General features: G+C 36.1%; 1 protein-coding gene across 2 annotated transcripts in view; it reads left to right on the top strand.

Annotated features, from left to right (window-relative positions):
- Positions 1-14,282, top strand: part of CEP128 (centrosomal protein 128) — a gene marked incomplete at both ends in the record, with an annotated part of 425,269 nt that overhangs the window by 124,565 nt on the left and 286,422 nt on the right. The window lies entirely within an intron of this gene.

Here is a 14,282-nt window from a genome sequence, read left to right as displayed (position 1 = left end):
GAAAGTTAAACAAGGAGTTGAAGTGAGCAGCTGCAGACCATTCGGGTGTAAGCCACCAGTTCTTTCAATGAAAAGAATGTCTAAAACTCCCAGTGGCCAAGCTCATCACGCCCTCCAGGGACTCAGAACAGAGCTCAAAACCAGAAAAGAAATACACCAGCCTCATGGCTGAGGGCTGGCAGCAGCGCCATATTGCCAGCGTCAGCAGCAAGTTCACCACACCCGGGACAGCTCCAGAACAGCGTACTCAACAACCGTAAGTGAAATTGCGGCCACTAAAGGAGAAATCCCAGCACTGCACACCCAGGGACTTGCATAGCTTTGATAATATCCCTGGCTCTGAGATTTTGCAGTCCAACCTGGTGAAGAAATAGCGGTGGCAGAGATACCACACCCTAGTCACAGCTTCCCGTGGGAAAACGCCTAGCCGGGCACCCCCACAGTCTTGTGCAGCCTCGATTAACTCCCTGGGTCTGAAACTTAGTGATACAACCCAGTAAAGGAGTAGTGGTGGCTGAGATTACCACAAACTCGAGATCCAGAACACCCTAAGTGAAGTCGTGGTGACCTGGGGAAGAACTCAGAGAAGGCACAAACTTCTGAAATCTTGGAAAAGAGGAACAAAAATGGAGCAATGAATGCCCACAATCTCACAGTATCAGAACCTGATAACATAGAAATTCAGAGATCTCCAGAAGATCAAATCAGGAATACGCCTGTAGAAACAATACAGGACCTTTGAAAAGAATTTAGAGAGTCTAAAAGAAATAAAGGATGCAATCATTGAAGTAAAAGCATCAATTCAAACTGTAAATAATCAGACCACATGGAGAATAGGATCTCGCTCCTAGAAGATGATCACTCCCAAAATGAACTCATATTTTATAACTTAGAAAAAAAATCTTATAGCAGGAATTTGACATTGAATAAATATGGGCCCATTTTAAGAGAGCTAACCTAAGAACAACTGGAATAGAGGAGGGAAAAGAAGGTGGAACCAAAGGAATAAATAATCTCTTCAAAGAAGTAATAGCAGAAAAATTTTCAAACATAGAACAAGAGGTCGATACATAGGTCCAGGATCTTAAAGAACTCCCTTTAGACAGGATTAGAGAAAAGGTTCCCCAAACCACATAATTGTCAAAATGACCAATGTAGAAGCCAAGCAGAGAATCTTAAAGGCAACAAAAACAAAAAGTCAAGTGACATTCAGAGGCAAACGAATTAGAATCACTCCAGACTTCCCAAACCAAGTCATGAAAGCCATTAAGGGCTTGGAGTAACATATTCCAAACTCTGAAAGAGAACAACTGCCTGCCAAAAATTTCCTACCCAGCAAAACTATCTATCAAATTAAATGGGGAAATAACATGCTTCCATGACAAACAGAAACTGAAGGAATTTATGTCTTCAAACCCAGTGCTAGAGAAAATACTCAAAGAGATTAACTACAAAGAAGAAATACATAATACACACCAGAACCAGAGAAACAAGATTTTCCCATTTCAATAGATGCTGAAAAAGCATTTGATAAAATTCAACATCCATTTATGATAAAAACACTGCAGAGAATTGGAATAGAAGGAACATATCTCAACATCATAAGGCAATCTACAATAGGCCTACTGCCAACATCATATTAAATGGGGAAAAACTTCAAGAATTCCCCCTAAAAATAGGAATGAGACTAGGATGTCCATTATCACCCTTTCTCTTCAATATAGTACTAAAGACTCTAGCTAGAGCAATAAGGCAAGAAAAGGAAATCAAAGGAGCACAAATAGGAAAAGAAGAACTCAAACTTTCACTATTTGCAGATGACATGATACTATATTTAGAAAACCCAACAAACTTAACCAAAAGGCTTATAGAACAGATCAACAAATTCAGCAAAGTGTCTGGATACAAAATCAATCTTAAAAAACCAGAGGCTTTTCTGTACATCAACCATAAATCCACTGAAATAGAAATTCAGAAAATACTTCCACTCAGTATCTCTCACAAAAAATAAAATACTTAGGAAGAAACTTCACCAATGAGGTAAAAGATCTTTACAAAGACACTTATAAAACATTGAAAAAAGAAATCGAAGAAGATCTTAGAAGATGGAAAGATCTTCCATGTTCATGGATTGGCAGAATAAATATCATTAAAATGGCTATCCTTCCAAAAATGACCTACAGATTCAATTCAATGCCCATTAAACTACCAAGATCATTCCTCACAGACATAGAAAAATCAGTCCTGAAATTTATTTGGAATCAGAAAAAGCCCAGAATAGCCATAGTAGTTTTCAGCAACAAAAACCATGCATGAGGAATCACAATACCTGTAATAAAAACAGCATGGTACTGGCACAAAAACCAGATACATAGACCAATGGAGCAGAATAGAAGACCCAGAAACAAATTCATACACTTTCAGCCCATTGATTTTTGACAAAGGGGCCAAAAACATACACTGGAAAAAAATTTGCCTCTTTAACAAATGGTGTTGGCAAAACTGGTTAACCATATGCAGAAAATTTGAAATGAATCCCACTTTCTCACTGTGTACAAGAGTCAATTTACGATTGATCAAAGACTTGGAAATTAAACCATAGACCTTGAAGCTCCTTGAAAAGGGCATAGGTCCAACACTGCAACACATAGGCACAGATAAAAACTTTCTCAACAAGACCCCAAAGGCATAACAAATTAAAAGGTCAATCAATATGTGGGATTGCATGAAACTGAAGACCTGTTCAGCAAAGGAAACTGTCAAGAACCTCAACCGAGTGCCAACAGAATGAAGATTTTTGCCACCTATATCTCTGATCTAGGACTAATATCTAGGATATACTGAGAACGCAAGAAACTCAACACTAAAAAAACAAATAATCCAGTAAAAAAAAATGGGCAAGTGAACTAAATAGACATTTCACACAGGAAGAAATTCAAATGGCCAATAAATGCATGAAAGAATGTTAAGCATCATTGGCAATCAGAGAGATGCAAATCAAAACTAACCTGAGATTTCACCTAACTCCAACTAGAATGGCAATCATTCAAAACACAATAACAAACACTGGTGAGGATGTGGAGAATTGGGAACTCTAAAACATTGTTGGTGGGATTGCAAATTAGTGCAACTACTTTGGAAAACAGTATGGAGAATCCTCAGAAGAATGGGAACAAATCTACCATTTGATCTGGCAATACCACTTCTGGATATCTACCCAAAAGAAAGTAAACCAAACTACTAAACTAATGCATGTGTATCTATGTTCATAGCTGCACAATTCACCATAGCCAATCTGTGCAAACAGCCAAAATGTCCATCAATAGATGAATGGATTACAAAACTGGGATATGTACACAATGCAATTTTACTCAGCCATTAAAAAAAAACTCAATTACATTCTTTTTAGGGAAATGGATGGAACTGGAGTACATTATGCTGAGTGAGATTAGTCATTCACAAAAAAATAAGAAATACGATGCTTTTTCTAATATGTGAAAGCTAAAGAGAAATGGGTCATAGGAGGAACTCTAGATGAAAAAGGAAATCCTATAGAGGAGCAAACAAGACAACCTAAATGAGGGGATGGGAGGGAGGAAGAAGGAAATTCTCTAAAACACGCAATGTACTTAAACATATCGAAGTTAACTACTAAGCCAAGCATTGGAAGGAGAGATGGGGAGGGAATGAGGTGGGAATTGGGTAGGGGTTAAATTGGTGATGTGTACATGTATGTTCACACAAGTTTTTACCCCAATAAGATATATGAATATAATGCACCAATAAAAAATAAAAAAATTTAATATTTTTTTTCTGTACCTGAGTCAGCCATCCTTTTTACTTTCTAAAGTATTTTCATTTTATTCTATGTAGAAGAACATTCTTATTCTCTTCACTCAGTGTTTTTATCTTTTCTCTGCTTTCAGGAAATCATACTGTTGGCATCAGTTAGTCTAATCTTTCTTCATAGGTCAATATTAGAAATAATTAATTCTATTTCAAACACCATTCTCTTTGCACCCTCTACCACTTATTACCTTTAATGGTAGTACTTTCATCCCTGTAAAGAACCCATCTTTATATGCCTATGCTTGAAACATCATGTTGTTTTAACATATCACTATGGTACATTTACATAGTACTTTTTACTGTACTGAGTTTCTAGAATCTTTATTGTGAAATAGATTATTCTATTTTGATTGATGAGTTTATGTGAGAAATATTATTATTAAAATATATATACATATATTTGTGTATAATATATAACTATATATTTTATAACACATTTATAATATGTATATATATATATTTTTTTTCTTGGACATGGAGGTGATAGCCATGACTCAGCAGGCTAAAATGGGAGGATCACAAGTTTGTGCCCAGCTTTGACAACTTAGTAAGACCCTGGCCAAAAAGAAAAAAATAAAAAGGACTGGAAATGTAGCTTAGTGGTAGAGCAACTCTGATCGAGTACTACTACAATAAATAAATAACAAGGCAGGTGTGAAGAATTGGGCTCTTACCTTGAATTTGTAGCTACAAGCTTATACTTTAAATGAACTTAATAAAATGTGAAAATTTTTAATCTTTTTTTTTTTTTTGGTGGTACTGGGGTTCCTGGAAACTCTTCCAGCTTTGGGCTACACTCCCAGACCTAATATATATATATATAATTTGTAAACAGGGTCTCTTAAGCCAGCACGGCTGACTTTGAACCTGTGCGATTCTCCTGTCTTCACCTCCCACCGCAGGGTTTACAAGTGTGCGCCACCATGCCCAGCCCACCTTTTAATCTTAATAATTTAGAAATTATTCTTACATAATCTATAAAATGAGTGTAAGCATTACATGATTTTATAGTATATACTTCTATTCTTATGTATTATTATGTGTGTATGTATATGTATGTATGTAAATATAAAGCCATCACTGTTATATGATGCATTTAATGTATCCATAAATGACTGGATCACTAGTGTAACATTAAGATAAGAATTTATAGCTAATTTCCCCTCAGTTTAAAAAAGGGCTTTTGAGACACTATGTGATGGGGAAAATTGAACAAATTTATTAAGTGCTTTTTCTCATCACTAATTTTTTAGTATTAAACAGAAGTATTACAAATGATTGGATTTCCATTTGGCTTGCTCCTAATGTTGGGATCAAATTTTCAAACATTATGGAGTCATATTAATTTAAAATTTAAAAACAGGCTTTGTTGATGAATATTGGGGAACAGCATATTGTTGAGTGGATCACTTGATCTTCTCTCTCTTCCCCATTCCTTCCCCATTCTCCTGTCAAGTCTTTTCCTCCTACCAACACCAGTGTTAAGTATCATCGACGATGAAAAATACTAAAGTGAAACAGGACAGGACTGCTAGGCACAGTCTTCTTTAGTGATGTTGGAAATTGAGCTAAGAATTGACTGATGTTGCCATTCGTTTTTATCTGTTTTTATGTCTATCTTCATTTTCTCCACCCCTGTCCCTTTCTCTATGTTTTCTTAAATATTTTCACTAGACACCATTAAATTATCTTCTTTGGTTTCCTGATTTATTACCTAATGTTGGCTCAGGGCTCTTATTTTGTAGAGACTCTCATTGTTAGAAAACACATTAGCCAGGCTTGGTGTTGCAGGCCTATAATCCCAGTATTTGGGAGCCTGAGACAAGAGGATTGCAGGGTCGAGGACAGCCTCAATGAGTAGTGAGATTCTTACCAACCTCGCAAGACCCTGTTTCCAAATAAGAAATAAAATAGGTCTGGGGATGTAGCTCAATGGTAGAATGCCCCTTGGTTCAATCCCTAGTAAGAAACAAAACAAAAGAGAAACAAACAAAAAATACCATATCGTCAGGTAAAGAACCTGAGGAATAAAATGTCAGTTTAGACTAGGTAGCGTGAAATGGGAAGAAAGTACAGCTTTGAAATGGAGAAAAATTGCTCATATGTGCCACATTTTTAAAAAATTACGATTGCCAGGCATGGTGCTGCAAGCCTGTAATCCTAGTACTTGGGAAGTTGCGACAGAAGGATCACAGGTTGAAAGCCAGTCTCAGCAACTTAGTGATGCTTTCCACAACTTAATGACACCCTCTTTAAAATTAAAAAAATAATAGAAAAAAGGACTGCAAGTGTAGCTTAGAGGTAGAGTGCCCTTGGGTTCAATCTCCAGTTCCACAAAAAGAAAAAAGAAAAATTACAAAAGAAAAAAAAAGCCCCAAACCAACTATTACATATCTATGTTCTATGCTATGCTTTGTGGTTCTCCAGAGCCACAGAATACAGAACATGCATTTCATTCGTCTTGGTATCTCCACATCTTGAATAATGCCAAGTATAGTAAATAGTTATTGATTGAATGGAAACTATATATTTTATTCAGAAAAACTGGCAAATATGTTTTTCCCACTATTTCAAGTCTCAAATTCTGCAGTTTGTTCTTATCTATTGTAAACCAGCTCCCTTGAATTTGATTGCTGAAATTGAATTGAGACAAAAACCAAAATTGGTTCTGCTTTAAAAGGGTGATCTTTAATTATTTTTAATGTCACAGCAATATTTTAATGTCTTAGTGTTAGCGTACTATTGTTTGGAGATTAATCTTCAAGAACGTATCTGAATATATTTGTAATTCTTTTATTGAAAAACTGTTGAAAGCTTTTCAGTGTCCCCTCAACTTTCAGACTGTACAATCTCTTTTTAGCTCTCTGGAACTGTTTCTCTTCATAAAGAGCCACCAGGGACCCACTCTTGCTATTTTTTTTTTCTTTTGGGTCATGGATGATTATTTTCTTTTTACCAGTGGCCAAGTCTTTTCTTCTCATATTTCTTTGTATATTATTATTTTAATTTCTCTTCCCTTGTGGAGTCTTACTGAACAGAGTAGTTTCTCTTAAATCTACTAACTTAAATCCTGTTTCCACTAGTTAATATTGATGTCTCTTCCCTTCTACATAATCATATCTGCCCCATTGATATCCCTTAAGCAGATAATAGTGGTCCATGCATATTTTTGTTTTTGTTTTTAAATCCAAGTCAACCTTATCCCATGATTTCCCCCCCTCATAGTTCCAAATACATTCCAGAAACATCTATGCATGATGGGTTGTATAACTCATCTATACAGAATTTCCTCCTATCTCTGGAATAATATGGCAAATTAAATAGCTATTAAAGAAGTAGTTTGGCTCATATCCAAGAAATTGATATAGTGGAGTGACGATCATACCGACTCCTATGGATCTGTACCCTAGTCCTTTCTCTGCACCACACTACTTACTTTGTCTTTGATTATCACTCTATGCCCCAGTTTTTTTTTTTAATCTTTAAAATATAGATATTTCTGGGCGTGGTGGCGCACGCTTGTAATCCCTGCACTTGGGAGGCGGAGACAGGAGGATCGCGCTGGTTTGAAGCCAGCCTCAGCTGGTTTAAGAAACCCTGTTTCCAAATAAAATATAAAATAGGTCTGGGAGTGTAACCCGGAGATAGAAGGGTTTCCAGAAACCCCAGTACCACAAAAAAAAAAACCCCAAAAAAACAACAAAATAAATAAATAAAATATAGATATTGGATTACTTCTTTTATTCTAATATTGTCTTTGGTCAGGAATAAAACTTTTCTTTGTTGACTTTCTGAAATATGTAGTGGGTCCTTTATCTAGGTGACCTCATATAGATTCTTATTGCTCTGGGAGGTAAGTATTACTGTCTGTTTTATAAATGAAATTCCTGTGGTTCACAGGGTCAGCAAGTCTCCTGGGGTCACAGCCTGACAAGAGCTCCGCTCATGATATGCCATTATCTTCCCCAAAAGGTTGCTTGGAGTCAGGAAGGTCTGCCTGTTTTCACATTTACTCTTCCTAGTTTTTACACAAAGCATATAAATAGTATGGGTTCAAAAGATTACTTAACATAAGATTATTTACATTACCCTGGCTTATTTGGGACAGATTTTAAATTTTTGACCTATGTTTTAAAATGTTCACTGGGGTTCCCACTGTCTTGTGTTTATAGACTATCAAGAATTAATGGAAAAGAAATTGCCTTAGGTTACATTTCAGTTACTTCAGTGAACAAATAGTCACTGGTGCCACCTACCTGGTAGTCTATGTAAGTCATCATGGGAATTGTTTTAAAGGCAGGTTAGCAAATTTCCTCATGAATATGATAAAAGAGGTCAGTGGAGAGATTTTTGTATGCCTTGAAGAGTTTATTTCTTTATGTTTATTCCATTATTCTCCTACCTATCCTAATTTTTCCCACTTTATAATCTCATTTTGATAAAATATCATACTGTAATCGACTTGTGTAAAATTGTGATGTTAAATATGTGATCCAAGTTGGGTTATATGGTGGACTCACTATTTCTTTTTAGAGACCATCTCTTCATTTTCTATTTTCATTTTAATGCCTTATTTATCTGAGTAGGTGGAGTTTTCTTGAGATTTTTAAATACTACTACTATAGAAATTAGAAAAGAAGCCAATGGCAATGAAAGCTAGTTATTTTAAAGGGAGAAAGCCATAAATACATTGTTTCAAAGATACTACTTGTATTTTTTTTAAAAATAAGAACTTGTTTAGGCCTTATTATTTTCTATTTCTTTCTTTTTGGCTACTATACTAATGGGTAAGAAAGACTTAATGGAGTAGGCCTGAGGCACTTATCCCCAGAAAGGCCTGCTGTAAGTAGGGTTTTATCTAGTATCTCAGAACTTGAATGATGAACAGTTTTCTACATTGATGTGAATTTTCCGTAAATGATAGTAAGAATAGTTCATGGTGCCTAGATTGTCCTCAGAGTATAGCTTATGTTGAACACCTGCTTTCCATATGGGAACCTGGAATTTTGGCACATTTTGGGCAGATGGTGCCTAAATGATTAGTAATAATTAAACCTTGAGTACTGACTTGCTGATGGGCTTCCCTGGTAGACCACATGTTGTCAGGATTCACTATTGAAGGAATTGAGCCTACTTTATGTAACTCAACAGGGAGAGACTTCTTGGAAACTTGCCCCTAGTTCCTACTGAATTTTATCTCATGTTCCTTTTCCCTTTGCTTATTTTACTTTGCATCTTTTCAGTTTAAGAACTTTTAGCATAGATCCAACTATCTTGTGTAGAGACCAGGGAATCTTTCTCTTGCCCAACCAGGAACCCTCAACACAACTACAAAATTTTTTCCTCTATTTAAAGAAAGAGAAATGGAATGGAATTCAAGTGTATAAATTTTTAGATTTAGTTGGAGAGTTTATAAGATTTTAATAATGTATGAGACAGAATTCTTGATAAAAAGGAGTTTTCTGTTTTGTAATATCCCCTTCTTTGAGAGTGTTTATATAGTGAGAAATAAATATTGAACTTAACTGAGTGATATGCAGTTTAAACATTCTGCTTTTGGGTCTGAGATAATATTACAACATCTAAATATAAAAAGTTCTAGCCGGGCGTGGTGGCGCACGCTTGTAATCCCAGCATTCGGGAGGCTGAAACCTGAGGGTCCCTGTTCACGGACAGCCTCAGTTACTTAGTGAGGCCCTGTGCAACTCAGTGAGACCTGGTTTCAAAATAAAGAATAAAAAATAGGGCAGGGGGTGTAGCTCGGAGGCCAAATGCCCCTGGGTTCCATCCCCAGACCTGCAAAAAAAAAAAAAAAAAAAAAAAATGTTCTGCAAGGTGGAATATGTTTAGGAATATATAATAGTAATGAAAAAACTAAAAAATCTTCATAATAGAATAAATAAAAAATGCTTTAGCTTTTCATGTAGCACATGAGGAGGATACTGATATTTATGATTAAGTATTAGTAAATGCACGTTAGTATTTGCCATTAATATCCTGAAAGCATTCATCAATGAGTTAATGTTATGTTTATGATTAATGAGTGTACAGAGTATGCAAGTGTATATATATATATACATATATATATACAATATGTATTTTTATGTATGTACAAGTAAGTGAATGCATGTCTGTGTGTAAGAAATCGTTATGAAAGTTCTATAGATTAATGTTTATTAAAGATAGAATTGTCCAGTTATTTGATGAAGATGGATTAAATAAAATGCAAAAACAATGGCTAAGTAAGAACTTTAGCCAAACAATATAGGAAGAAATCTCATGACAAATTTTACCTGAGGCATAATATAAACTGACAGTAGCAAAACTGTACCTACCCATCATTTCCAGACTCGGGGCGGTTAGAGACAGAGCCCATCCTGCTCAAATGCACACTTGCTTTTCTATTAGTAGAGAGAATCTTGATTATGTATAATACAATCCATACCTGTTTCTTTTGATTTACACTCACATATCCAGTCAATGACGCTATGATTTTAAATATTATTTCATGTGAATGATTGCATATAACATGATAAGGTAAAAGTCTGCAGCTTTTAAGTGGAAGAATAAAAAAGCTTATATGCTTAAGATCTGGGCCTGTATATATTCATCCTGTGACTATTTATGTTATTCTTTACCAGAAAAATAAATAACACTGAACTTACTTTGCTTGTAGGTTCAAAAGAATTGCTAGAGAAATTCAAAGAATTTTGTAATTCTTAAATCCATTACAAATGTAAGATTACCTAACAGGAACCTTATATCCATTTGTTATCTTTTAAACTCCCATTTCTTGCCACTACTTAAATATATAGTTTTGTTCTCATTTCTTTCCTCCCTCATCAGAGAAAGACTTTCACACCATTTTAATAGGACTTTCTTTTTAATTGGAGTTGGGTATCATAGAATTCACCTACTGATATGTTAAATGTAAGGTAACTAGGGGACTTCTCTCTGAAGAAAGTTATTTTAAATTAGATACTTGCCAGGCGTGGTGGCGCACGCTTGTAATCCCCGCACTTGGGAGGCTGAGGCAGGATGATCACACGGGTTCGAAGCCAGCCTCAGCTACTTAGTGAGGCTCTCAGCAACTTAGTGAGACCCTGTTTCCAAATAAAATATAAAATAGGTCTGAGAGTATAGCCCAGAGGTAGAAAGCCTCTGGGTTCCACCCCCAGTACCACCACCAAAAAAAAAAAAAAAAAAAAAAAAAATTAGATACTTAAAAGTCTGGAGTTTAGATGTTCTTTTTTCTGTATTAGGAATCACTTATATCTCAGAGTGCCTACATATCGACTTTCTTATCACCAAGGATATTATGAGGCTTAATATTAGAACATTATAAAGTTAGGTATATTTGAAAACTAAATGGTAGAAGAGACCCATGAAAGGAGATTATGAAAGAATAGGAAGAAAATGGAGAGATGAAAAAAGTGATATAATGAAAATCAAGGAGGAAGAAAAACTGAAGATTGGCCAACATGTAATTAACAGTGCCAAATGCTGCAGGAAACTAAGTGAGAAAAAAATTTTAGAGTCTTATTGTATCCAGTATAGAATATATTTCGATCTTAATGAGAGCTGTGTTAATTGTTTGATAGGTTGAAATACATATATAGCAAACAAAATGATTTGGCAATAAGATTGCATGAGCATCAGGTCTGGACTTCTCTGTAGCAGCTTGGCTTAAAAGGGTGACAGTACAGAGTGCTGATTAGAAGATAATGTAGGGGAGAGTTAAATTTTTTTGTTTATATTTTCAAATCATTGCTTTTTTTTAAGGTGGGTGAAGTAGAGTAGATTGATAGGTAGGGAAAGAGAGGTTCAATATATGAAAAAGAAGATATGACTGAAATAGTGAAGTCCAAGCTGGGCATGGTGGCGCACGCTTGTAATCCCAGCGTTTGAGAGGCTGAGACCAGAGTATCGTGGTTCGCGGCCAGCCTCGGCTACTTAGTGCGGCCCTCTGCAACTTAGTGAGACCCTGTTTCAAAATAAAGAATAAAAAATACGGCAGGGTGTTTAGCTCAAAGGCTAAATGCCCTGTGTTCCATCCCCGGACCCCCCCCCCCCCGCCCAAATAGTGAAGTCCATAATGGATGTGGAAGGAAATAGCAAAGATAGACTAATTTGGCTAGAAAAGAACTTTAGAAGCAGGAGAGGAAGACAGATTATTGTTAAGTTACAGAATGGTCTAAGTAGAACATTTTGGGGATGTTCTGCCTGCATTAGCTTCCTCAATTTTAATCTCAAAAGTATGAGTTATATTACACATTAAAAGATGGTGGAGTTTGAGCTGAGATATTTTGGAATGGCCAAACTGTGTGAACTGGATAGAGGCATGAGAAAAAATTTCTTGGCCCCGATGAGCTGGCTCTCAATGTGCAGTCACATCTACTGAGCCCCTTGTGTGATTTTCCTTAGAGAACACTGTAACCTGGTAGGAAATAGAAAAATTTTTTGTTCACCCAGACCTGGTGTGTGTGTGTGTTTGTTTGTTTGTTTGTTTGTTAGAGTTCAGCAAAAGAACAGTTTGGAAAAGAAGTTTGATTGGGTTGTTTTCTTAGTGCTGAGTTTCTTGGGTTCTCTGTATATTCTAGATATTAGTCCTCTATAGGAGAAATAGTTGGCAAAATTTTTTCCCATTCTGTTAACTCTCGGTTGAGGCTCTTAATAGTTTCTTTTACTTTACAGAAGCTCTTCAGTTTAATGCAATTCCGCGTATTAATCCACCTTTAGTTTCTTGTACCTTTGGGGTTGTGTTGAGAAAGTTTTTACCTGTGGCTATGTGTTGCAGTGTTGGTCCTATGCCCTCTTACAGGTTTCTGGTCTAATTTCCAAGTCTTTGATCCACCTTGATTTGCACTAAGAAAACAAATAATGTAATAAAAAATGGGCAAGTGAACTAAATAGATAGTTCACAAAAGAAGAAATTCAAATGTCTAATAAATGTATGCAAAAATGCTCAACATCATTAGCAATCACAGAGATGCAAATCAAAACTACACTGAAATTTCACCTAACTCCAACCTGAATGGCAGTCATTCAAAACACATACAATAATGTATGCTGGCAAGGATGTGGAGAAATAAAAACTCTAATACATTGTTGGTGGGATTGCAAATTAGTGCAACCACCTTGGAAAATAGTATGGGGGATCCTCAGAAGAATCGGAGTGAACCTACCATATGATCTAGCAATACCACTTCTGAGTATCTACCCAAAAGAATGGAAATGAAACTAACCAAACTAAGGGAAGTTCATAGCCGCACAATTCACCATTGCCAAACTGTGGTACCAGCCAAGATGTCTATCAATAGATGAATGAATTACAAAACTATGGGATATGTACACAATGGAATTTAACTCAGTCATAAAGAATAACAAAATGATATCATTTACAGGGAAAAGGATGGAACTGGAGAACATTATGCTAAGTGAGATTAGTCAGTCACAAAAAATAAGAAATTGGTTAAGGAGAAAATGGGTCATAGGAGGAACTCTAGACAAAGAAGGAGAAACTATAGGTGAGCAAATAAGGTGACCTAGCTGAGGGAGGGAGACAGAAGGGAGGAAAAGGAAAAATCTCTAATGTGTACATGATGTGCATTCACAAACATGTCAATCACTAAGCCAAACATGAGAAGGAGGGAGGGAGAGGGAAGGGGTGAGAATTAGGTAAGGGCTAGGTGAGTGATGTGTGCATGTATGCCTCTACCATCTTGTACTCCAGTAAGATGCAGGACCACAATGCACCAATAAAAATATTTTGAAAAAAGGAGTGTGAGATATGAGCAAGAGAATAGCCAAAGTGAAAGAATATGGAGATTAGGTTAGAAAACCCAGGGCTTAAAGCCAGCAAAAGGAATGTCAAGACTGTGTTAATCCCCCTGACAGGTACGAACAGGTATAGCAACAAATAGGGATGAAAAAATGGTTAGTTGATAGGAACAACCCCCTTTCCTAAGGATGGCAGTTCTGTTAAATCATCAAGATAGAATCATTGGGAGTGAGAGGCTGAAACAACACAGAGTTACGGCCATTTCAGAATCAGAAAATTTAGCAAAAGTTTGAAAACGTACTCTGTAGTCAAATGATCTAGATCCAAACTCGCATGTCCTCACATAGTATATGAGCTTGGTCAAGATTTTTTGACTGCAACAAGTGTCCGTTACTTATCACTGTAATGTGGATGATAGTACCTGATTCATGTAAAGCATTTGCTCAATCTTTGGCACAACTCAAAGGCTCTATAAATTTTAGTAGTAGTCATATTTGCTTTATTATTTCTAGCTACTATATGTCATTTACAGGTCAATGCATATATCACTTTCTAAACGAGACCCTTTCCGGCTACACCATAGAATATAGAGCTCTTCAAATAACTCTCTTGTGTTTTAGCAGCTGGTCATATCTCCTGTTGTCACTTAGCT

Source organism: Muscardinus avellanarius, assembly GCF_963383645.1.
Source record: "Muscardinus avellanarius genome assembly, chromosome: 12".
NCBI lineage: Eukaryota > Metazoa > Chordata > Mammalia > Rodentia > Gliridae > Muscardinus > Muscardinus avellanarius.
The sequence above is the reverse complement of the archived record's forward strand: the minus strand, read 5'-3'. Positions and strand labels throughout refer to the sequence as shown.